The 26,380-nt window shown below is 36.6% G+C and overlaps 1 protein-coding gene across 1 annotated transcript in view; it reads left to right on the top strand.

Annotated features, from left to right (window-relative positions):
• The window catches only part of CNTN5 (contactin 5), a 660,492-nt gene that overhangs the window by 189,811 nt on the left and 444,301 nt on the right, over positions 1-26,380 (top strand). Inside the window, exon 3 of the mRNA XM_062567302.1 lies at positions 10,092-10,228. The gene's annotated coding sequence lies outside the window, so the exon portion shown is untranslated. The remainder of the gene's footprint in view (positions 1-10,091; positions 10,229-26,380) is intronic.

The raw sequence follows: 26,380 nt of genomic DNA, 5'->3' as shown, positions 1-26,380 counted from the left end.
AGCCATTCTTTAACCTGTTCTTCCTGCTGAAGACTTCACACTTTTATAATCCTTCCACTTTGTATCTGATTATTTATTTAAGATTTAATTAAATAAAAAATAAACAGAAGCGCTATTATAAACATATATTAGTTTTAAAATACGTTTAAGTATCAGAGCAAAGTATTTATTTATTTCCACCTTCTCAAACAGTTCAGAAAAACTGAGGAAAACCCCACAAATTGCCACTGAAAATACACTTTACATCGGAAAAGAAGTTTAAGGAAAAAAACAATCATTCACCTCTAAATGGATAAAAACAGAGCAGCATTTCTGGTTCCCTGGGCGTGACTCAGAGTGGAGTTTATGGCACGTACCTGCCATGGCATACCTTAGACAGACCCAAGAAAGCCCTCCCAAGAGCCTTTCATATGCAACGTGCAGCCCAGAATACTCTCCTCCACCTCTGCATGTGCACACACATTCATACACGTTGCAGTCATGCTTTTAATACGTCTTCGATATTAATCATTTTATAATCCCGGGATCTAGTCTAAAACAAACTGATATTCGTAGGAAAGGATTTTATCGCCATAAAAGCATTTTGAGCACATATCCCCTTCCCAAGCCCCTCTTCATAAACAAAGAAATGTATTCAGCTCATGTTCCTTATATCCTGATCTAACTGGCCCTAACAAGTATCCCTGCTTTATATCTCATTTTCTCCACCTATATTTAACTTGCACAGCACCGAGGTGTCTGTGTACCAATTCTCAGCACAATTTACTGTTTCCGTGACTTGACAAGTGCTCTGAATGAAATAATAAAGTCTCCATAACTGCTCTTCAGCAACTGAGCCCTCTTCACTCTGCAGTAATCACGATGCTGCTCCTCAGCACCTTCACCTGAACTGGAAGACACTGACGTTACTTTTTGCCCTTACGGCTTGTTAACTACTGGCACTGTGGAGTTTCAAGTCTTTACTTCTGCGTTACCTATTCTGTTGTACAAACCTATTAAGTAATTCTGTTTTCCTTGCAGCTTTAATAGCCCACTCTGCTCTAATTGAAGGAGCTCTGCTGTCAGAGAAGCAGCATGTTCCGAAAGCAAAGCACAGTGACAGGCGGGAGACTTAATTTCTTGTACTGTTTAGACAGTGACTCATCATTTGACTTTGTGCAAATCACTTAGGAGGTCCAAATTTACAAGCATCTGCACAAACTTTGGATGTCTTCGTTTTTTTACCTACCACCGAGTTTTGGCCTGAGAGGCCTTGAAAACAGACGATAGTGGTTAATGGCAGTGCAAATTGCAGGTGCTCGCCATATTCAGAAATCAAGATAGTACTAAAGTGTTTCAAAGGCAACATCTTATAAAAACAGTGCAAGCATATATATTTTGATGTTGCCTTGAAAATGAGTGTTCTTTGAACTTTCTGTCTGTAAATAGAGAATAATAGCCCTCACAAGAGCTATTGATTGGAAATGTTTGTGAAGCTTTTAGAAGCGACTTGCGTTATATAACCAGAAGTTTACTCAGCATATTAGTATTATTAAGTTACACATTCTGGAAACAGTACAAGTAAAACCAGATGGAAATAACCGAGCTGAAACTTCTGCTTGGTTTGTTAGACTGTGGCCATTTGCCAGGACTTCTGATAAACAAGATTCAGTCAATCTCCAGTGCGCCCTGATTCACTTTATTGAGTACCCTATGAGTCAAAACAAAAAAAAAAAAAAAAAAAAAATGAATTAGTCACAACCCTCTCCATCCTCCTGGAAAGTGGCATACATCTGTGAAGAATCATCTGTGGTTAAAAAGGTGAAAGAATACGTTCCATTAATTAGACTTGAAAATAAGTACTTTGCCACAGTTAAAAAGAATTCAAGCAAACAGATATAACAGAAGCTGAGCTCAGAGGAATTCATCATAAGATTGTTACTAGAGCTGGCAACCACAATGACAGCGTGCTGGTTTCCAAAACGTGTCACTTTCCTGACAACGACAGCAGCAGAAGTGCCAGGAGTAACAACCTCTCTGGTAGAAAGGTGCAGCAATGCACCCCTGTCACTCCGGATCCAGCTGAAGCCAAGTCTGGCAGCACCTTTGGCCAGCTAACTTGCTCTCAGTTTCCTCCTCTCATCAGCTGTGTTTTACTGCACAAGGGCGAGCCTTGCTTCATGACAGCAAGCTTAGGGCAAAGAGACTATGATAGGGCAACGTGCAAGAAAAAGGGTGAGGCTAAACTCAGTAGCAAGGTTATAGTTGTTCGCTGTGATCCGTAGGAGTAAAATCTCACACTAAAGCACGCAGCACTATTCCATTCACCTTCCAAACACTCCTCTACTAATGTTAGAGAAGCAAGAAACAAGCACTAAACACACCACTATACGTCCTGGCACACAAGACAACTAATCTTGTTTGAGTCTGTGACCCTAAAGTTTCATATATAAAGCTTGGAATTAGCTCCTGCTGTTGAATTTTGCTTTGTCAAAATCTGCCTCTAAGCAATGGGGTTCGTTCTCCTCTGCTGAACTCTACTGATTAGTGGAAATACTCGTTATAACTGTTGTTTCCATTAGAATCTGCCACTGGTGACCTTTCACTTGCTGGTTCGTCTCTGTATTTTTCAGAGGATCATAGGATCAGTAAGGTTGGAAGGGACCTCTGGAGATCATCTAGTTTCCTCCTACACCCCTTGGAAAATGGACATTTATTTCTATTGTGAAAAACTTGAGATATACCACAGAGCAATGCCAGTGCTGGAAATTACTGCTATTAGAGTCACTGCTGTTATAACAGCACAGGGGGAAAGAAGGACTTCTCTGGGGTCATGCCTGTTGTTTCTGAAGCGGTGGGAGAAGCAGAGGTGTATGTCATGTGGAAGCAGAGGGGCTGAAGAGAACGAAAGGCAAAGCCGGTGAACGAGCCAACCAAACCCTTTATTAGACTTCCCTCCAGCTAGGCGTTTGGATTCGTGATGGGACAAGTTGCTGCACCTTCCCACTGCGGATGCTGTTGCTCCCAGAACTGGCAGCTGACTAAAGCCCCTTGTCCTGTCTCAGTGTTCAGGAAGAGAGGTAAAGCCATCGTTCAACAGCACGTTGCTCCTAGGGGTCAGCAGACTGATGACATGCCCATGTTGTGAGAAAGAAAGTGCAAAAATTGTATGTTTACAGAATTAACTGTCACAGTATGAGTGTACATGCCAATATTTAAGACAGTTGTAGTTGCTCTTTACGGATAAATTTCTGTTTATCCTACTCTTTAACTTCCAGTCTGTTGCCAAACACAGAACATATAACATAGTACTAAGAGATCTCTTACTGAACTCCTTACAGATGAGGCTGCTGAATTTATGCTCCTTTCCCTGAACTATAAAGAATATGGCACACTCTGGACAGATTCAAGTGTAATATTATTACTAATGAAAGTTTTACTTTCTATATTATTTTATCACTTAATAGCATGATTGCCCTGAAAAAGTTCCTTGAAATGAAAATGAGGCACTCTACATTTATATTTAAGACCTGGAAGACACTGAATCAAGATCCAAAACTCTCATGGCTTCTGAACATCAAGATATCCTTTAAATTCAAATATAGACCTGGTTCTATATGTTTAAAAACTTGCATAACACCCTCTATCTCTGACTACCAGACTAATAAATTATTAATAAATTATTTTTATAAAATTATGGAGCTCCAGATAGTGAGCATATATTTGGAAGAAATTCTCATATTTGTAAAAATATGTTTGTAAATATATTCCTATATGTTGAATCTATTAACTACAGGGAATAGGCTAAAAATCAATCTGACGTGCATAACCTGCCACTCAATATGTGTTATACATCATTCCCCTGTGCCTGCTTGCCTTGTGCCTGTAGATAACAAATTTTTGCTGCTACAGGATTTGGCTTTTAGTTTTTGAGTGGACTAATTTGCTTCTTATGTTTTTAGGTTTGGAATTAGACTCAGCTTCGCTTGAGCTGACCAAACCAATGCCTATCACAGGAATATAGAAGTGCTCTCACGCTTCCAAATAAATCAATAAAAAAAGTCACTTAAATTCTCTTAAGGTACATGTTATAGTCTTGAACCTTGTATGGATAAATTGAAGCCAGGATAGTTTAAGATACTCAGGGCTGCTCCCACCTGTGAGATGAGTGAAATGACTGCCTCATAGATTGATTGCAGGTGTTGAGCCCTGTTGTAGAGTTGTTGTTGGTGGTGGTGGTTTTGGTTTTTTTAATTGCTTGAGTTGAAAAGTTTAAGATTCACATGTTAACCTGTGTAATTGATTATGTGTAACAGGTTATGTGTAACCTGTATAACAACCAGTGCAATTGATGAGTAGCCTGAGAAGCAAGTTTCTTGCCTCTGTGATTTCCTGGTAAACTTATTCTCTGTGTCTCTTCTCCTAACCCTTTCAATCATCACCTGTGAACACTGTACAGTATCAGAAACAGATGAAAGCGGAAAAGCAGATGAAAAGATACAAAACGGAAAATATTATACTAAGAACTCCAAAGCAGCATTGAAATATGCATAAATATTGGAAATATATATTCTTTTACGCAAGTGTATTCTTCAGTGCAACCTACTGTACTAGGTCTTCCCAGAGGGCGCTTATAAACATAATTGTGTTTAATTTTCATGGAAACCATGCTTGCTAAAGATAGTACTGTCTGTATTGCAGTCACCAGGTAGCCTGGTGGCACAGCAGGAACCAGGATGCAGAATCTCTCCCCTCTGTGTTAAGAGACTTTATCTTGTTATAAGGGCCACCACCCCCCAGCAGGCTCTAGGACCTAGGAATCTCACCATCCCAGGTCAATGGATACAGCTGCTGCTTTCCTGCTTGCAGGTTCAACCAGTAACAAGGGTGAGCATGTATCTTGGCACAAACACACACAGCCAGCTTCACAGACTGTCACAGACAAGGCTCTGTCTTCCACAACACCCACGTATAACACTCAAAAAACTCCTATAATATGTATGTATAGAGCTGAATTGTCTTCCTCCTCTCCATCTAGTAAAGATTGAAGCTCCCTAGAAATGAAAGCACATTTGTCCTCATCATCTAGTTCACAAGGACATGTACGTTTGCCTGATATCACTGGATATCCCTGCCTAGGTCCTGAACCCCCTTTCTGGCTATACAGGCCTCCTTTGCTGGCTGAGCCAGCTTGGTGCTCGCTGGCAAATCAGTGAACACACTTGTCTCATGAGCAGCCCGACTCACTGGTCCCTCAAACGTCAGCATGCCCCTCTCTTTGATACTCCTGCCCAGTTTGGGACCCTTGCCCACTTACAGTCCTGCTGCTGACTCTCAGGCCCTCACCCACGCACCAGCTGCTGGCACTGAGATTCCCACTTGCTCCAGCTGCTGACACCACAGACACTGATAATGACCTTTCTCACTCCCCTCAAATATCCAGAATCCTCATGTTTGTCTTGTTTCCCTAAAAAATCCAGACTGATCCTCTCCAAACCTCTGCCTGTGATTTCCTAATGGCACATCAGTTAGTGCCTGGAGACTTTTGATCTCTGCTGTTGTCTCCCTTGTGTTTTGTTTCTAGTTTTATCCTTTACTCATCATCCCCTTTGCCCTGAAAAGGTCCTTGGTCAGATAACCTTAATGGAGGAGAAGCTCTCACATTCCACACATCCTTACAGGCTGCCATGTAGATGCAGCTAGCGAGACTATCTTCAAGTGCCTTCAACTATTTCTGGAGTTTCCTCTAGTACAAGGTACATTATATTTCTTCTGAGAGAATTTTATTCCTTCTACATAGATGATACTGGCCTGACACATTTTTAAAATTAACAAGGAACTGCAGTCCTATTTGGAATCGTGGGAAAGAGGCTGTAAAGGGGGGGAGCAAGAAGATCTTTTTTATCTGCTTCAGGAAACAAAGTGAAATTACTGAACAGTCAGGTGAGCAAAAGGTAAGTATTCTTCTGAACAGCGCTACATCAGAAATAGTAGATTTGTTTAATAGCCTATAGTTGAATGTGGAAGGATAAATCAGTTGCCAAGGAGTGCTAAAGGAAAACGAAGGATATTGTACTTCTACACAGAATGAAACTTTAAAACGGTATCACTTTCTTGTAAGAAGTCAAAAGAGGGAGAAAGATCCATACATCTCTCCAGCTATTTTCTTCTAGCTTACAACAACAGGTCTCAAGCAAATGACCTCTCTATTTGCCTCTCCCTTCTTGCCCTTCCACAATATTTAATAACTTTATCATTACTTGCTCTTTCTAGCATATAAAAATTCACTGATTCTTAAGCAGTCATTAATGGATACATCATCTGTCTTATCTGGGGTTCATCAGGAGACCTCCTAGCCACACAGCTTTTTTGTGGTTATTTCTTCAACAACTTTCTTCTGCCTTAATTTCCTATTCGCTCTATAGTATAGTATAGATTAATTACAAATACGGCAAAGACTCTGAAACTGGAAAATTCTGAGGCCTGTAAATAGACACAGAAAGGTTTGAGACCTTTGGACATAATGGGCTGTAAAGGTAAAAACTGTGATTTATTGTTTCTTCCAGTTACTGAGACCTAATGACTGTCTCACCTTCTGTGGAATTCAGTGGTCTACAGATATTTCTTTCTACTAAGAAATTTGAATAAATTGCTGTTCTCTTCTTTTTCTTTTTAATGCATCTTAGTTCCACATTATTATGCAACCTTTTGTGCACAATTATTATTGCGACATTCAGTTCAAAGATAAAAACAACGCACCCAGTTTTATTCTTATTTTAAAAGTAAAATATATCTTTAACATATATGTGTGTGTATATATATATATATATATATATATATATATATCAAACACTTCAAGATAACATGATTCTTAAGGACAGTATCTCCCTTTCCCAGGTGTGGCTGTAAGCCCTCTAGAGTGTTGTAGGAATCAAGGTGGTGAGAGGTACCTGTAGGTGTCAAGAGGGAGTGGAAAAAATACACTGCAGATATTTTTATGAGCCAAAAAAAAAAAAAAAAAAAAAAAGATATATGTAAAGTCAAAAATTTGTTTTTAGTGCAATCGAAATCTTAACAGTCTAATTGAAGGAGATTTATTTGCCCAGTTGTTATTATTACAGAAAAAGGAAAAAACAGAAAATAAAGAATATTTATTGCAGGAAAAGTAAGTTTAAATTTTTATATACAAAGTCCTAATAGCTACACCTTTTCAGATGTTAGGTCCACTTTTCCACTTCTGTCTGGGTCCTAAGGTTGGCTTCTGTCTGGGGGCAGAGTAGAGCTGTCAGCATCCTGAGTCCTTCACTGGCACTCATGTTGATGACTTCTTCCTCCTTCTCTAAGGCCCACACAGCGACATTTTTATATATTTTTTAACATGCTCACATTTTGCGTTTCTTCATGTGTCTTCAAGTACATATTTCATCCAAACTTACTATTTACAGTTCATTTCACATATGTTACATGTTGCTGTTTGTTCTCTCTGTTACCCGTGAAGCAGATTTTGCTGAGTCTACACTACTTTAACTAACCACAAGTAGGTTGTTTGTATTTATAACCTTGGGGGTCTCTCTCCAGTGTCAGTCTATGCCTCATTTCTTACTGTCGCTTGCCTGACCTCTACACTTGATCCTATTTCTCCACTTTCAAGGTCTGCGCTGTCATACCAGGTCTATATTCCTCATTATCTTAGAGCTGCAAATATTTGGTTATACACATAATGAGTACTTGCTACTACTACCTATATGAAAGTGATACCATAAAGGATAAGCAGAAGAAAAACATAAGATATAGCCACCTGGTCACTAGAAAAATTGCTTTTACACATCAAGCAGCTATAACAAAATTTTGAGTAGGCCAAAATAAGTTCAGACAAAGTAAACACGAGAAGCCTCAGTCTTGAGGCTTGCAAAGGCAACCCGGAGTTTGTGGCACGTTGCTGACAAAGGCAATATTGCATGCACTGGGCTGCAGAAACTATAGCTTTCAGGAAGGCATCTAGGGCCTTTTCTAACTTATAGGTGAATGAGGTGCTTCATGGCTGGGATGGTAATATCCAGGTGCTGCCTAGAGAAACTCTTATTTTAGTCACAGGAATTAAATGTGGCTTCTACGGAAGCATGTCTCTCAGAGGCAGAACCTGAAGTTGTTCCTCTTAGGGATGAGTAAAGAGTTACCACATTAGGATATGTTTAACTGGTCACTAAAATAAGGTTCTTATAGGATAGGTGGGATCATTCTTATAGCACAGGAATGACTTTCCTTAGTATTGCTAGGGGCATGCACTTTGAAAGACAATTTTAAAGATTGATTAGAACGGGAATTTATACTACTCAGTGATTTGGGTAATGATCAGGCTGGGAGAAGAGTGAATTCTTAGCCCTTACTCACAAGGCCACTTAGGTATTTATCATTTTGATAAAAAACATACAAATATGATACAGAAATAGGAATTGAAACCTTATTCTTCTTTTCCCCTGTGGTGGCTTCCTCACCAGTTTTCTGTAACTTTTTTCTTTTTAAGCTTTATACATCTTCACCGTTTTCTACGTGGTGAGCAGCCTGCCTCCCTGCTACCTTGCGATGCCAAATCAGTAGTTAGTGGAGGGCAGATGTAGCTTTGAATCTTTCAAGTGATGTGGGATTTGGCTGTCATATCACTTAGGTAAAGCCTTAATCACTAGACTGGTCTATAAAAGGTTAATGAGAACAACACCAGATTTGCTTCCTTGCAGTATTTTTGTTTTTGTTTGGGTTGGTTTGGTTTGGTTTTTAACAAGCAGTGTCACTCAAGACTACTGTTCAGTCTCAATGCAATGCCTTCCCAGAGGCGTGCTCTGGGAAAATACCTCAGTTCATGCACTTCAAGGCCAGTAGAGTGAGGAAAGACTGTTCATAATTCTCAAGGGCATTAGCTATGAAATTGGTAGTTAGTTCTACCACAACGCCTTTGGTGGAAGGACTGTAGGCATCTAATACATTTCCTGGCAATACCATAGACATCTCTGACTATGATAGTTAACTGGCTTTTATTTATTCATTTATTTTTTTACCATGTGCAAAGTTATTAAATTTAAGCCAGTTCCCAGATGCTGACAGATTCCCAGGAAAATAGTCTGAGTAGAGGATAATTTAGAACAGAAGGATATTCTTGTGACTGCTTTGATTGGCCCAAGCAAGAAGCACTTGGGAATATAATTCAGTTTGGCCACAAGAAATGAAAAAAGAAATAGGTTTAAATTCATGTAGAAATGTTCATTATTTAATTACTAATGGAAAATGTCTGTTTTCCGGTCTTCTTGGGAAAATTAATTAATCCAGGAATTCACATAGTGACATGACTATGGGGGTTTTTGCTTACTTTTCTAATTATCGATGCTAACAATTGTTCAAATTTACTAAGTGTTGTGTCGTCACCAATTTAATTTAATGATTGGATATCCAGGTAGAAGAGACTCTGGTTCACATAATAATTAGTTTAAGGAAGCCCTATGCTGTGCTTATGTGTTATGGAAGGATAAATTAAATGGTCACACATGCCTCTCATATTTAAAGATGAGTCATTTGAAAACAAAGCAATCAAAAACTGTTCTAATTGTACATTACCTGGAAGAGGTCATTAAAATAAAGGGTATTTTTTATTATTAAAATAATGTAGGAATTCATCTTTAGAAAAATGCTCTGAAGGCCAATATTTAAATTTTAAATAACAGAAAATATTTTTTAAAATTATTTCTTCTCTTATAATTGAGTGTACATAGGTAGAATGGGTAAACTGATGTAAACCTGAAACTTCTTCATTCTTTTCAGTAGTAGTCTTTCTTTATTGGATAGCAATTAAAAAGTACCTTTCATTTCTTTTATATATATTTTTAAGAGAGGGCATAGCTTTGCTAACAGCAAACCCTGCATCTGTTCTTAAACAAGAAAGTTACCTCAAATTTAATTCACATGGCCAACTAGTGTTGGCATGTCTTGTAGCGTACCAGAAATGAAACATATGAGTCATATGAACAAGTCCCTGCATAAAAGGGTATTTGAGTGATTTAAGGGTTCAAATATAGTTCTATACATATATATATCTAATATATATCTTTTTTTCTATTCCACAGATTACCTAAAAGGAGACCTAATAGTTTTTGATTCAGTTCAGCTCCTGAGCATCATCACTTTTCCTTCATACAAGAACTATTTTGTGCAGATTTCTGTTTTGAAGAACAACATCTGTACAGCCAATAGGAGAATAGAGGTATTGGATATTTAAACTAAAACATTTTTGAAATGTGTTAATGAGCTTTATTGCTTATACTTTTTTGTTTATAAAATAAAGACCAATCACAGAAGCTCCTGCCATCAGTTTAACCTGGAGATATGACAACTCTTAACACAAATGGAATGAAAGTTAAAAAAGAAACCCCCCCCCCCTTTTTTTTTATAGAATGTTATTTTCCACCATGGTTTGTAGAAGCTTCTGTCTTGAAAATGTTTAGGAGACATTTTAAATGCTTTAAAACAATCTCTAGAGTGTATAATTAGTCCAGGTGCATTGAATAACTGTTTTTGAAAGTGATTTTTATCTCATGTTGTATAGTATCTGATTAGTTCTGGAAAACTTTAGAGATAAGAATTAGACACAAAGTCTGTATCTCCCTTCAAACCTCCCAGGTGTTTCGATGTGTCTTTGTCTGGTCCTAGAGTACAGTGGGTTCCTTGTAGGAGTTGATGGTAAAGTCTGAATTCGCAGGCAAGCTCTCATGATGGCAAATCTAAAGGTCAAGGACAAGCCACCCTGTTAGGCAGTGAAAGCTTACTCTCAACTAATATTACTGGTTGTGCAATTCAGTGCATGTTTTATTAACTTCCAATTAGATACTACAGTGACACATGGGAGATTTTTTATTTTAATTTATAAATGTTCGAATAAATGCAAATTGTATTAATGAAGTAGGTGAAGGTGAAAAGTGATGTGCTTTTTAAGAGTGTAATATGGTATAAACCAGGGCAATATAATAGGTGTAGGTATGAATCTGATATTCATTATCCAGATGAACAACGGACATTCAATTTTAAATTTATCATGAATACAGCCACAGATGGAAATAAGATGGAGTAAATGTCTGTGGTTGCCTGATAACTGATGTGCAACATCATTTAATAGCTGAATGACTTATGATCATGTAGTTCAAAACACCTCTAATTAATTTTTGAGTTGAGACTTTATTCTCAACCTCAAACTATGGTTTATTAATAGGTCAACCTAAAGAGCCTGTTAAAGTGAAACATGTGCTTGTGCAAACAGATTTGAAAGCACATAGTTCATTGTTGGATGTCAGATGTTTTACCTGCCTACCCAACTAATTGAGAATCATATCGAAAGACTAAAAAGCCGTGGTAATAAATGAGATAGACAGTGCCTTCCAAACAGACATAACTGAATTAGAACTGATGATATGAGTAGATTCACTGTGTCATTTAAAATATAATACAATGTAACTCATTTTCCTTCTCTTGATCATTTATTGCAACCACTAAAAGCATAGGAAAGACAGGCAGGTGAATTTTAACTTACGTTCTTTGCACAAGGCTTATTAGCATAGGAGATTTATTGAAGGAAAAGCTTCACACGAAAAGGAGAGTTGTTCTGAGTTCGTGGAAAGACAGGCATTCTGGCGTCTAAGAGTTGTCAGTCATGTCCTTGAGGAGCAAGAGTTAGTAGAAGAAGAGAAAAGAGAAGAGTTTTTTCCAGAATTATAAATGAAAAACTACTCTTTGTTCTCTTTCTGCTCAAAGACCAGTAGAGAGAAATTTGTTTGGGAACTGAACTTTATACAGATTTCTGTTTATCTAAATTGTAGTTTTTTGTAAACTGTATAATTATTTCTACTCTATTTCAGAATTAGGTAAGTCTTTGGACTGCAGACTTTTGAGAGGCCAGGTTTGGACAAATATGTCAAGATCATTCCTGCAGATATTTTTTTCTACAAAAATGTGTTAATATCAGATAACAGAACTGCTTCTGGCCTGCCCAGCCCTTGTGTATCACGTTAACTTTGTGCTCTATTGCATCAGAGCACAATTATGCTTGTATCTCTTTATTAAATCCATGTGGTTCATTCCTGTAAGCGTTTTTTTCAGACGCTCAATTACAGAAATTCTTATTTAAAAATATAAATTGCCAGTGAAACACAAATCTTGTGGTGTTTTGTTCCACTTATGTGAAGAAGGAAGACAATTGGCATAATCTTAAACCTAAGCCTGGGCTATTTGCTCAATACTGCTCAAGAATACACTCTTAAAACAGTATCTTTGCAACTCCGTGCCCTCAACCTCTCAGTAAGTACGCAGTGTGAAATACAACAGATTTAGGGTAGCTCACTCGGCTCTCCTGCCTATGGTCCTTGTAATTCTTAGTCAGTCAGTAGCTTTGAGGTGTAGGAATGCTCTCATGCTTCCTCTCCCCAAATGCACACAATCTCTAAAATTTTGCCGAGGATTCTGCTGCTTCCCCTGTTTCTGTTCTTTCCTTTCTATGGACTTAAGTTCAGTTGGATTTCCTAGGAGTATGGCTGGCGTGCAGAACTGTGTTAAATTAGCCGGAGTGTGTCAAAGAGGATATCAAAGAGCTCTTCATGTAAAGTTAATCAGTCAGATAAATGTGGAACAACGGCTGCAAACCTTACAAAAACAAAAGAAACCTCTCCAATGCATATTTCTGAAGAAGCTATGTCAGTCTTTTGAAGACAGCTCTCCTTATCATATGGACATTGGCAGAGTAATTACGTTTAACAGGAGATCTTTTCAGAACTGTGCTTGATTCCTAATTGTGAAGGGGGGAGGGAGTACTAATTTGGGAAAACAGTTGCAAAATGAAATATATAAGGGTTTCTGCAGATTGTTACTGTAGACAATCTGAAATTCTGACGGTTGCAACAGTGAGGGATAGGAATACAAGCAGCAATGATTTGCAAAAATGCAACTTCTCACTGTCTTCCAAATGTGAAGATTCTAATAGATTAATATATCAAGTAAGTAGAAGGACCTGACACGTGTTAGTCGTTTTCTGTACATATAGAATTTAACAAACCTTAAATGGCTTGTGCTGGATAGAAGAAAAACAGAAAAATGACCTTTATCTTTGTCACCACTGCAAATCATGTTGTTCCACTGTTCCAGCGATGCATAGAAGTGGAAATAACGGAGATGAGTACAATAGACTTTTCCACAGACTGAGTTTTCCAGGTCATTTAATTCTCTCTAGTGTCTTCAGAACCTTTCCAACAGAGCTAATGATAACAGATTGCCACATTATCCTGTTCATGGTGACCTGTTTGGGCAGATGCCAGAAATTCTACTCACTCAAACCTCTGGGTGAAAAAAAGTGTTTACTAAATTCACTTCTAGTGATTATTATAATGTTTTCGGGACAAGTAAAATAATATATGGCTTTACTGAGCACTTCATGTGTTAAATAACAATTTGATTATTGTGAAAATTGATACTTTAGATCTGGTGCAGCTGTTTTTGAACTTCCCTTGCAGACTCTGGCCTTCTGTCAGTTCATATTCCATGGGGATGTTCCATCCAATCTAAAAAGATTTTTTTGCAGATAAAGGTATCCATACTAACTCTCTTCTTGCCAGAAAAAATAGCTATGGCTCAGAACTTGCTGAATGTATAGATTTTTCTCAGGAATTATTATTGCTTTGGGGTATCTCAGCTTGGAAAAGTGTAAAGGAGAAAGTCTCACCCCTTGTGCATACAGTGAGTGACATTCTGTCTTGGACACATTTTAGCTTAGGTTTTCCACTTACTGGTTGCATCTGAATCTCTAATATATTCTTCTGAGAACCAGGAACATTGAAATCAGATTCACCATGTGATTTTTGACATTAAAGAATGACCTTGAATTTAATGTTTAGTTAAATAAAATTAAGATGTCTGCCTGTTGGCCACGTTAATACTCAGATTTCCAATCAAAGCCAAATAATTTTGCAAAAGAGGACTTCTGGGATGTGGCGTTACCTCTGCCTAATTTTGAAGAGGTAGCTGGATCTGAAATTTTAAATGTTGATTTTTTATTCAAACTGATTCCCAAACTCTGACATTTAAAAGCGATATGAAAACTAATCTTTCTTTTTACTATGTTTTAGTTTCTATAGAAATGCTAGCTAAATGGTGTTCATTCTATATCATTGCAAAACATAGAAACTTTCTAATGCTGAGAGAACTTTCCTATTGTGCCTGGCATAAGTCCAGTGTAGGAGATTTACCAAAAGTTACTATATACCAACAAGTCTGATAGATTTTCCATTTAGAGTTTTTTCTTTTCTAACTTAGGATTGATGTTTAAGCTTGCCTGGAGCATGTAAGTCACCTTTCTCCAATAACTTTCTCCTTACACTGATTGTAGAACTGAAAATATTAGAGGTGGAAAATACTGTCAGGTCGCTTATTCCTAGATGATCTTTTTGAGATGTAAATGCTCTAACCAAAATGTGCTTCATACATAAAAAGATTAAATTTCAATATTATATAAAAAGTTTTGCCTGCTGGATGTAAACTATGGCAGTAAACAAACTGCTTTGAAAGCCGTTGAGTCATTTTACAGAAGTAACAACTTCCTTCCCAGCCAGCGCTGGGAATTGAGAGAGTCATTATAGACAGTAAGGTTAATTGTATTATAGTAATTTTAAAAGAGCAATTCAAATGTTTTGGACTCATATATCCATTATCCTGTTGCCAATCAGCATGTTTGTATTCGGGGAAGATTAATGTTTTCAAGGCGTGAAGAGACTAGAGTGATTCCCCTTTTCCCTACTTATGCATTTGTAAAAGAAATACTTAGAATATCAGAGGGTTTAGATCTTGAACCAATTTACTTGTAAGACTTCAATTTTATGGCACAACAAATTACTTAGTTTTAATTTTATGATGAACTTCTGATATTTTACAGCTGCATAGATTTGCAAAAGTTAAAATACTATAAAATGAAGAATGTTATTAATGTAAAAAAAAAATTTGGGAAACATCAGAAGTCGGTTGGACAATAGTCGTACAATATTCAAATGTTAATATCATTGATTCATATGGAGTACATAACCTGATGGATTAAATCGTAACATACCTGTTTACAGTTCACCATAAGCTAATGGAAACCTAATGTATAACATTACCTAGTGCTGTCCTAGCCTAGTCCCCAGTGCGGACCTAGTGTGGGGGACGAAGGTTGCCTCTGTCAAATAATTAGCTGCTTTTGAAATATGAAGTGGGGTAGGCACAAGGCCTCGGCCCTACTTCTTGTCTGATTTCAAGGACATGCCGTGCACTTCAGGAAAGCAGCAATGGGGCAAACCTGCCAAGCTGCCAATCTAAAGCCACCGAGGTCCAAACAGGCTGGGGAAGATACTGCACAGCCACCCAGCCTTTCTTAAGAAATTAGCAGGGAAAGATTTTATATCATTAACCATATGTGCTGTTTGAGTAGTGAAAGCAAATTTGCAAAACAATAAGCATCTTAATCTAGAAGATAGATTATTGACCACATCTTTCCAGCCCTTATATAGATATGATCATCTTATGCAAGTATGTATTGACTTCAGTCACAGATTTTGGCGACAGTCATCCCTGATCTGCGGCGAAGAATGCCCATATTTTTCATGATATTTTTCAGTACAGCAGTTTGAAATTCAAAATAAAGCCATGGAGAAAATTGTAGCCCTATGTAGATTTTTAATTCTGCCGTACATACAAAAGCAAAATTTCAGAATAATTAATTTAATGTAAGAATATGTGTGTTTATATTTTTATAATCATATAAAATTCAAGCTTCCAGAAATATTTGAAAACCTTATGTTTATTTTTTCACTTATTTTTTTTGTTTTATTTTATCCTCCTGAATTGGAAAAAAAGAAAAAATGCTTACATTCAAAGAAGATGCTCATGCCAATGGGTCTTTTTCAAAATTAGAAAGAGACAAAAAAAAAGGCTGTCAGCACACTTTAATTTTATCTCAAGTATCCAAATCTGAATCCATATTGATATCTCAAGTCTAGTAAATATTCATATGTGACTTAAAATTAGCTTTGTTTGCACAAAACATATATTTTGGGGGGCAGGGTTGTAGGCTATAAATAATAAAATTAAACATTTTCTTAAAGAGATACCTTTCTAAATTATACACTAGAAAAGAGGTCTTGGCAAATGTAAGACATTTCTGGTGTTTACAGTGCTTAAAAAATAATAGAAAATCCATAGCCTCACCCCAAAATTAAAACATCAAATAGTATAGCAAAGATACTCTGAAAAGAACCATAATATACTGTCCAAATCCTTTATCAGTAGTTTCAAGGGAGAAAAAAAAAATACTTCTGATTTAAGAGGATGAGGTGAAAAAAACTCAAGTATTATTTGTTGTCATTATACAAATTATTAGTATTTCTTGGCCATACCAAGAATATTTTTTTCTATTTAAAGTCCTCATGATGAAAGCTATTTTCATCCTTTTAATAATATACTCAGTGAGGTTTTTAAAGAAGTTTTGTGATTAATTATTTCAAATTAATATTCAAATTCATATTCATTATTGCATTAACCTAATATTTAATACCAATAGAAACAAACTGCAAAATATTTAATGACATTTTGCAAGTAATATCAAATTTATCTTTACCACCTGACAAGCAATCTTAGAAGTCAATAGACCTGTTAGTTAATATTAATAAATGTGACAGTCACATATCATTGGTTCTTTCCTTGGTTTTCATGGTTTTTTTTGTTGTTGTTGTTGCTGTTTTTTGTAATGTGATTGCTGGGAGGGAGCCTTCTCTACAAATTTGGAGTTCAGTATTATTGATTTTGCAACTGTAAAATCACTTCTTCTAATTAAAATATGTGGATTTTCCATCACAAGAGAGAAAGCGGATAGCTGCCAAATCTAGAAAAATGAATTGGGCCCAGATATAATGAAGAAATGCTGGTAAGATCATTGTATTCGGTAGGAAAGGACCTCAGGAGGTCTGCAGTCCAACCTCCTGCTTGAAAGGATTACCCAAGAGCTCAGACCAGGCTGCTCAGGGCTTTGTCCTGCTAGCTTGAAAATTTCCAAGGACAGAGACTGCACAGCCTGTCTGGGGAACCTGTGCCACCAGTGGATTGTCCTTGTGGTGGTGAGAACCTTTTTCCTTATATCCAGTCTCAAGCTCTCTTGTTTCAATTTATACCCACTGCCTTTTACCCTCCCACCACGCACCCCTGTGCAGAGCCTGGCTCATCTCCTCGATGACCTCCCCATAGGCACTGAAGGCTGCTGTCAGGTGCCCCCAAAGCCTTCTCTGCTCTAGGCTAGACAAGCCCAGCTCCCTCAGTCTCCTCTGACAGGGCAAGTGCTCCAGCCCCAACCATCTCAATGACCCATCGCTGAACTCGTTCCAATATATCAAGATCTTTCTCATATTTGAGGGGGTCAAAACTGGAAGCAGTATGCTAGGTTTGGAATTTGCCAGAGAAATGGGAAATTATTCATTCTTTATACTTCATAAAACAAGATTCATAAATGTGATTGAATTAACAATTTTCTGATTTGAGACTAATATATGAATCAAGCTCTCGCTGATATACTGAAAATAGAATTTGGCCTTCAAACACACACATTCAGAGATGAACAATCTATGAAAAAATAAGGTCCTGTATAGCTCCTACTCTCTTGCAAATTTCTGAATCCAGAAACATTACACTGTGATAAAGAGATCACCTAAAGACCCACCGTGATCTAATTTGATTCTGTAGGTGAATTCTTTCTCTCTCTTTTTTTTTTCTTCTTTTGCTGATGTTTGCACAGCTACAGTTCCCTGTAAACATCAGTTTCTCTATTCAATGGATAGCACCAAAGGAAAGAACAATTTTTAATCAATATGAAAAGCACTACTTTTTTCTTTTTTCTCTTTTTTCTTTTTTCTTTTTTTATGGGTGGGAACCATACTAATTCCTACTATGGAATGAAGTAGCTGAATGGGACTGCTCCACTCATGCTCGTCACTCTCAGGTGCTCATGCGCACCTTTGATTTCCTTGGAAACTAGCCTTGCCCTCAAACCTGGAACACAGCAGTCATCAGCATAACAGCTATCAAGGCAGTGAACATACTGAGGAACTGCTGGTATAAATTGACTCTAAACAAGTGATAACGGAAAGTGAAAAAGAAGATTTAGTTTTGCACTTGATTCCTCAGTTTATTATCTAATTTTCCTGTGACATCTTCATGTTTAGATATGTTTATTTTTATCCCCTTCTTCTCTTATTAGATTTAATTATTACTGTATAGCTCTTTTTTGTCGCCCAGGTTTTCCTGGTGGTCAGTGGCTTTACCTCCTATTTAGTTGCTGCACACAGTAGGATTCTGCTTTCCTGATCTTACGTTCTAAAAGACACCTAAGTGCGGGGGTGCTGACTGCTGCTCCTTCTATAGGCAATAGAGAAAAGACTGTACATGCACAGGACAAATCTATATCACCCCAACATAAACCTCCGAGAAAAAGTAATATTTATTTTCTTTTATTTTAATAGCTTGTATTACCTCTTTTCTATTAAAAAATCAAATACTGTCTGTCAAAAAGTGCAATTTACTAAATTAATGTTGTAGGTTACTGTTTATCGTAGTAGGATAAAGTAGAAACCTGAAGCTTCTTGAATGTTTCTTTTCTTTTTACTCTGAAATCTTAATTTAAAATAAAAGATTACTTCAGTTGTCCTAAAGTATTAGTTGAAAATCCAAGAGTGAAATTACTGAATCATTAAAAATAAAATTTACTTGTAATTCTGTTGCTTTGAACATATTATAATTGTATATTCTTTTAAAAATCACTCCAGTTCAGATGTTAACATAGATTCACAGAATCGGTAAGGTTGGAAGGGATCTCTGGAGATCATCTAGTCCAACCTCCCCGCTCAGCAGGGTCACTTAGAGCATGTTAGACAGGGTTGCATCCAGGCGGGCCTTGAAGATCTCCAGAGAAGGAGACTCCACAGCCTCTCTGGGCAACCTGTGCCAGTGCTCCGTCACTCTCACAGGGAAGAAATTCCCCCTCACGGTCAGGCAGAACTTCCTGTGCTTCAATTTCTGCCCATTGCCTCTTGTCCTGTCACACGGGACAACTGAAAAGAGTTTGTCCCCGTCCCCTTGACAGCCTCCCTTCAGGGACTTGTACACATTGTTAAGATCTCCCCTCAGTCTTAACATCTAGTGATTTATTTATTTGTAAATGGTAAGTGGAACTTGGAATCTACATTCATTTAAGAACAAACATGTAGATTGGTTGTCATTCAAAGTAGTTTGACATAATTATGTGATGCAGCATTAGCATCTGGATAGACAAATAAAATCATCATGACCATGATGTCTTAACATTACTGGTGAAAGAAATAACTTATTTCTCTACTAAATATTAAAATGTGGAAGGAAGCACATATATTGAATATGCTTGATAGAAATGTTACCCTGTGGGCTGAATCTGTTCTGGATTTTTTAGTACAGCTGTGTATTGTGGAGAAAGCAGTACTTCTGAATGCTGGAAATCAAGGCTTTTGATATTTCATTTTGCCAGACTGTCACTGTTCTTTTGCAAATGGAGAAAAAAAATAACTTTTTTAATATGTCAACTGAGCAAAAGTGCTCGGAAACTTTTATAGAATTTATACATGAATTATTTATGAGCACTAGACAATACAAAAGTAAATGTAGGTAAACCACTGTTTCTAAAAAAGTAAAACATAGCATCTGAATGCCATAATGGCAATCCTAATTAGTACTTGAGATATTTCATGCAGCAAAATTGAATTTCCAGAATTAGATTCTGAAAATCCTTCACCCCAAATTAGTCTAAACTGAAACCTTGATTTAAACTTTAATTCACGCAAATGCATGAGTATTAAGAGATCTAGCTGTAAGTAGAAGGGGAACAGAACTGTCCTGCAAGTTTACCAATTCCTTGGCAAAACTGACATTTGATACATATTGAGAGAGAAAAAAACCTTGCTTAATTTTCCATAGTGAATAAGGAATAAATGCATTATGCAAATAATGCAAATTGAAATATTCTTCTGCCTTATTTTTTATTTATAACAAAAATAAATATCTTTTAATCCAACTTTGGAAAGAGGAAAGCTGGGAAAATACCTCAATTTCCATATATAAATATGGATACATCTTCAATAGCATGATTGACTGGCCTCTGTGGTATTGAGCAAAATATTCTTATCCCTCGACTTCCCTATCTGCTTCAATGTAGAGATAACATCCTTTTGTGAAGGAGTTACTAAAGATATAAATGTAGTGAGCATAGCTCATTCTTTAGGCAAATCTTCGTTTTTACTGATAGTAGCTCTAGAGCTTTTAGTACAGATAAGATAGGCTACATCAGTTTCAATAAATGGTGTCTGTGCTCAGTTTTAAGACTGTCCTCATGACATTTCTTTTGTATCTGCACTCCTTAGATACTAGTCACAGACCTCAAGAAGGGTATAAATGTTTCTATCCAAGATCATTTTTAAAATCAGTAATTGCTATTCTTTCTTATGCATTTTTAGATAATTAACAAGTACTTAGTAAATGCTTTTCAGTTTTCAATACATATTGATCCATAAATCCTAGTCAACTATTTTTCTAATGCAAATTTTCAAATAGATTCCTGTCCTTCTGTCCATAGACTGGGAGGAAAAAAAGATATGACCTTATTGGCTTTCCAAGTTTAAGAATGAAAGATAATTTGATATTTGCAGTGGAGAACATTCAGAACTATTTGTTTTGTTCAATCATCCAGGCATTGAAAATTAAGTTTTCACTATAGAATTGGGAATTGCTTAGTTCATAGGCTTGGTGAAAAGTAATTCATATTATTTATTAAAGAAAATGCAAAAAGCAATAATGCAAAGTTAAAATGGATTTTTTTTTTCATTTAAAAGCTCTTTTACTCTGAAAGTCATACACAGATGGAATTTAGATAATTTTTGAGGGGGAAAATGGAAATCAGTCCCTTCACCAGGACAAAAATGGCCGTACAGAAACTGGGAAGTGTGATAGCTGTTCTCTGTCATCGTCAGGGAGTTAGAAACAAGCTTTTATTGACTTCTGCATTTTCAAGTCCCAGATAGCAAGTCTGATAATATGAAAAACTGTTTGCTATGTCCCTTGAGTAAGTCTACTCACTGGAAACTCAGAGCTGCTGCTAAAGAGGAACTTAAGAGATTGTAGGTAATGTAGTAACACAGCACAATGCTTTTCTCAGTAGTGCTGTGACAAACTATAATCTTTCACTTTCATACTCTCTCCTTCCCCTTCATTTCATAATTCAGCTGACCTTACTACCCCAGTTCAATGACTTGTCTGACAAAATAAGCACAAAGAATCTTAAGTATTCTACAGGCCAAGTATTTAATGAGTATTTATATAACAAAATTTCTGATCTAAATTATTGGAATAAAAGAAGAACAGGTAGAATGACAGGCAATATACCTGAAAAATATGTATCACTAGCTTTCCTATTATGACAGAACTTGAAAGTAGAAAGATTATTAGATAATTACCTAAAACCCTTGTTCAAATTCCACTACAATTAATAGCAAAGCTTCAAGTAGTGCCATAGGTTTGCATAAAGATATGATATTTAAAGGAATTTTAAAATAGCGTAGAGGCAATCGGAGGACTGGAGAGCTATGTGCATCCTTCATTCTTATCAAAGACAAAATATCCATTAATGACTATAGGGGATTTGAAGTGAGCATATTAACTTCCACTGAAAAAGCACACATTAATTTGAACTTTATGGTGGGAGCTGAGTAGAGATATGCAATCACAGAAAGCCAGAAAATGGCAGATTGCATGCAACTAGGTCTGGATGGTCCAGTATGTCTCTTCTACTTCATGTGCTTCTGTGTCAAGAAGACTCCAAATAATAATAATAACAATAAATTCTACAGTGACTTTTTAGTTCCAGAGCTCAAATACATTTCAGGAATTGAGTGTTGAGTAAGAAAGAAAGATAAGGTGGCAGAAAACTCTCAGAAGAGCATCTGACTAAAGTAATCTAAGCTGAAAAATGAACAATTCATTCTCTGAAGACAAATCCAGCTAAGCTCTTAGAAAGACTGACAACATCGTGCCTGTCGGGAAACAAACGGCCCGGTGTGCAAACTGTCTGAAGGCACAGTGAAAATAGATGGACAGCTGTACCAGTCAAATAATTTCACAAACCATTTAGCAGGCAGAAGGCATTCCACACCTTGCAACCTTTTAACTCACTGAGACAGTGCAGAGAGCAAAGCACAGAAATTACAGGGAAGCACAGCAAACAAGAATATACTTTGCATAAAATTGTATCAACTTAAAACAAAAGAACAACAACAACAAAAAAAATGGTAAGACAGAAGTAGCTGAACACCTCCAAAGAGAACAACGCTGGCTACTTGTCTGTGTTTAACAGATAAGCAAAATCCTTAGCACAGGTGGTGGTAATGATACTGCTCACTAAATAGTTGTCTAGGTGATACAGGAAACATAAAAAGGGATTCTGTGAGAATCAAATTGGATTATTAGAAACTAGGCCTGAATTTCCACCTCTGCCTTTGTTTTTTCTAGAGAATATTTAATCGAGCAGCAGAAGAATGAGAGATTAAAATGTAGGTTTTATCATTTATTTTTATTTTTTTCTTTCATACAAAGGAAAATGAGAATATATCAATATCATATTGAGTTTATACCAGTTTTTGCCATTATTAAAACTTAAATACACAGATTACAATGCATACATATAAGACTTTTTTGTGAATAAAGCAAAAGGGTAAAATTCTGCAGAGGATGGAGAATGACTCCGTTATAAAGCCAAATGTTTTTCTTTAATATTTTTATATTTGTTTGAAATCTAATAACATATATTTATAAAGAGTTTCCTGCTAAAAATAAATAAAATCTCAATAATTTTAAGCTCTCACCATAAATAACTATGGAAATGCCCTATTTTAAAATGTTTCAGTTGTAATAGATATAGCTAACAAGTCATGTTGCTAAATTTAAAAATAATTTGGCTGACAAAGAGGAAGTGTATATTTTTCCTCAGTAGTTCATTCATTTTCCGTAACAAATTAACAACCACATATATTCAGTCTTCCAGACAAACGAATGTTCAGTTAGACACAAATCTGGAACTATACACATTAAAATAAAAGCAACTATACTTATCTTAGTAATTGAGTTAACAAAAGCATATGCAGTAGTGTCTATTTGGCTGATAACATATACATTGTACTGCCATATGTAGTTAAAATACACTTTTTACAATAGAATGTGCATTTTTTAATTCCAGTTGTATGAGGTTAGAAATGCATGCATGGTTTAGAGAGCACGATTTCTTTATTTGTCTTTAATTTTGCTCGTACAAAACTTAAAGTTCATAAAACAGTAAGTTCAAAATATTTAAAAAGATGGAAAAAGAAAAGAAGTTCCTTTTCCTCCATATACTTTACTGCAAGCCTAAAGCCCAGATACATTCCACCTAAGGTGCCATAACTGAAGGCTCACTGCTGAGTCTCTGTTTGTAGTCAGCACACAGAAATAGATGGCTCCAGAAAGTAATTCAGTCCAACAAGAGCTAAATCATCCCCTGGGTGTCTGTCAATAAATGGAGCCTAGGATGGCTCGCTGGGTTGAATTGTGTGTTAAATGTCATTTAGCAGCATTCTACAATAGCATATTACAGAAGTCAGCTTGTTAAGATTTTGCAGACTGGTGTATGCAGAGAACATATAACAGGATTTTATGTTGTAACTCTGTAAATCTTAATAACTATAACTTGTGTTTAATGTGAAGGTAGAGTATGTGCTGCTTGTATTATACATTCAAACTTTATCATATAACTCTTTTATTGCGAATTGCTGAGGAAATTACATCCCTAAGGGTAGCAAAACAGAACTTCACAGTTCTTATTATGAAAGCATCTTTTCATCATTCCTCTTTTCTTCTAGAAGCAGATGCTGCTACTCCCAATCCACATACCTCTATCAGTTGGTCTATTCATAATTTTATTTAATTGTTAGATTACTTTATCTGATTTAGTGAGCTATACCTAATGGTCAACATTTTGTTTTTTTCAGATCCATTCACTATCTATATCTTTATCTATAGATTTGCCACTTGAACTGCAAGATCCTGATCTCAACACTCTTCATCCTTTCACTACAACATATCAATCAATAATAATTGAAAACTTCTGTTTAACATTTGGATATGAAATTAGTTCTCCCTTTTCTGGCTCCTAGATCTTCCTTCTCAACCATATGTTTGAAAATACATTCTTTGTACATGAAGTTTATGACAGTGCTGCACAGAAAAACTACTCAACTCGTGGTTTAAACCAAGTCAGGTTCAAAGTGGTTTATTGATTTATTAATGACACATAATTAACCAGCAATCAATGAACCATATTTTCTGGATCAATATCAATAATGCAAAAGATAAACCACTATGCTAAACACTTATAAATTTTTTATAAGGCTCTATAAATTTCTAAACACCCTTTTGTAACTAATCCCAAGAAGACTGAATTGTGCAGACTCACACAGTTATACACATGTACCTAGAGCTCTCCCAGAGGCTGAGGAGCTACAAGCACACTCAGTCTCTCCGAGGTTGATGGGTTCCCATCCTTAAGCCTCCTCAGGGAGATGTGGATGCCCTCCACAGATTCACACCCAAGGTGTAGGTCCCTACATGTGGTGCATCCCACACTACCTTCCTAGGGTTCACATCCAAGATGTGGGTCCTCTGCATGTGGTGCATCCCACGCTGCTTTCCGTGGGCTCACACCCCAGGTGTGCACCCCTTGCATGTGGTGCATCTGCGCTGCCCTCTGTGGGCTCACAGCCGAGGTGTGTGACCCTTGCGAGTGGAGCATCCTACGCAGCCAAACAACAGGAAGGATGCTCTGTCAGGCCTGGGCAGAGGTTGCAAAGCCAGCAGAGTGACTCGGGCAGTGTCGAATCAGGTTTTAGCAACTGCTATATTATTCTCTTCTTCCTCCCCCAGGTAGAAAAAATTTCCTTGGTCCTTTTATACTTCTTTTCAAGCTTACTCACACATTCAAAAATCTTTTGGTAATTCTCTGGTTACCGTTTAATCTGGCGGTCATCATCATCTTCCATTCTAGCATGAGCAGTATTTGAGCAGTCCCTGGGACAGTTTTGGCTAATTCATTCCCACACCATATACTCACACTACTACCTTCTCGGCTGCAGCAAGGAGGAAAAGAGGCCAGCAAGAGAGCTGAGCTGCAGGATGCGGGTTAGTTTGTTGGAGGGCTCTGCTTCACCTACTCTTTGGTTAGCTTGTCCGAAACAAAATTTGGAGATTTGGACCCAACAAGAAAACAAATACAGTTGAAGAGGTAGCTGTATATATTTTGCAAATTTAATTCCTTATATTTTGAAAAAGATTTTGGTTTCATTGAAAAAAAAAAGCATATAATGGATAGATGGTCAACTCTTAACAGTTTTAGTAAATGAAAACAGAATATTTGTACACTTGCACATCTTTTGGTTTGTAGAAATCATCGTTCTTTTTAAAAAACACTTTTTCAGTAACTGTAGACATATGGCATCTTTAAAACACTTCCAGTGAGTTTAGAACAACTGTATCTGACTGATGTCAACCACTTTACATCTAAACTTGTCTTTTAAAAATGAATAAAACATTAATTAAGGTTCATCTAGTATAATTCTGTTATGAACTATAAAACAAAAATTGTAATACACTAGTATTGGCAATGGCACTGAGGACCAAGTAAAAATGTCCAGAGTTCTATATTAGCAGAGTTATGTAAAAGCTGATTTGGCAGTATTTGGCAGAAGGAAATGTTTATAATCCTTATTTAGTTTTATCAGCCTTTTCTCTTTAAAAGCTATTACGTCTACTTGGATTTACAGAAACTGTCTTCACTTCATCTCACTGTGGCCTAAATTCTGTTTCACATACACTGGAGTAAAACAATGGTAATTCCGTGGAAAACATTGGCACAGAGCCTATGTAAAACAAGATTAAATTTAGATTCAGGATCAGTTAGATTTCACCAGAAGACAAGACCGTGATGAGGAAAGTGGATGACAGCTTGCATTCCACACTCTTCATTGCACTTAATATCCAATAGATTGTTTATAGAATTTCTTACATTATCCACAGAGCAGTAAAGAACAATATAAGAGCAATTTCATTTGAATTTATTTCAAAATTTAGAAATTATTAATTATTTTTTTAAAAAGATTTATTTGAAAAAAGTGGTACTTGAATTTTACTAAATAGAATGTTAATTCTCATTTTTTTAATAAAAAAAGAAAACTGTTATACTATCATTAGAAGCTATGAG

Source organism: Rhea pennata, chromosome 1, assembly GCF_028389875.1.
Source record: "Rhea pennata isolate bPtePen1 chromosome 1, bPtePen1.pri, whole genome shotgun sequence".
Taxonomy (NCBI): domain Eukaryota; kingdom Metazoa; phylum Chordata; class Aves; order Rheiformes; family Rheidae; genus Rhea; species Rhea pennata.
The sequence above is the reverse complement of the archived record's forward strand: the minus strand, read 5'-3'. Positions and strand labels throughout refer to the sequence as shown.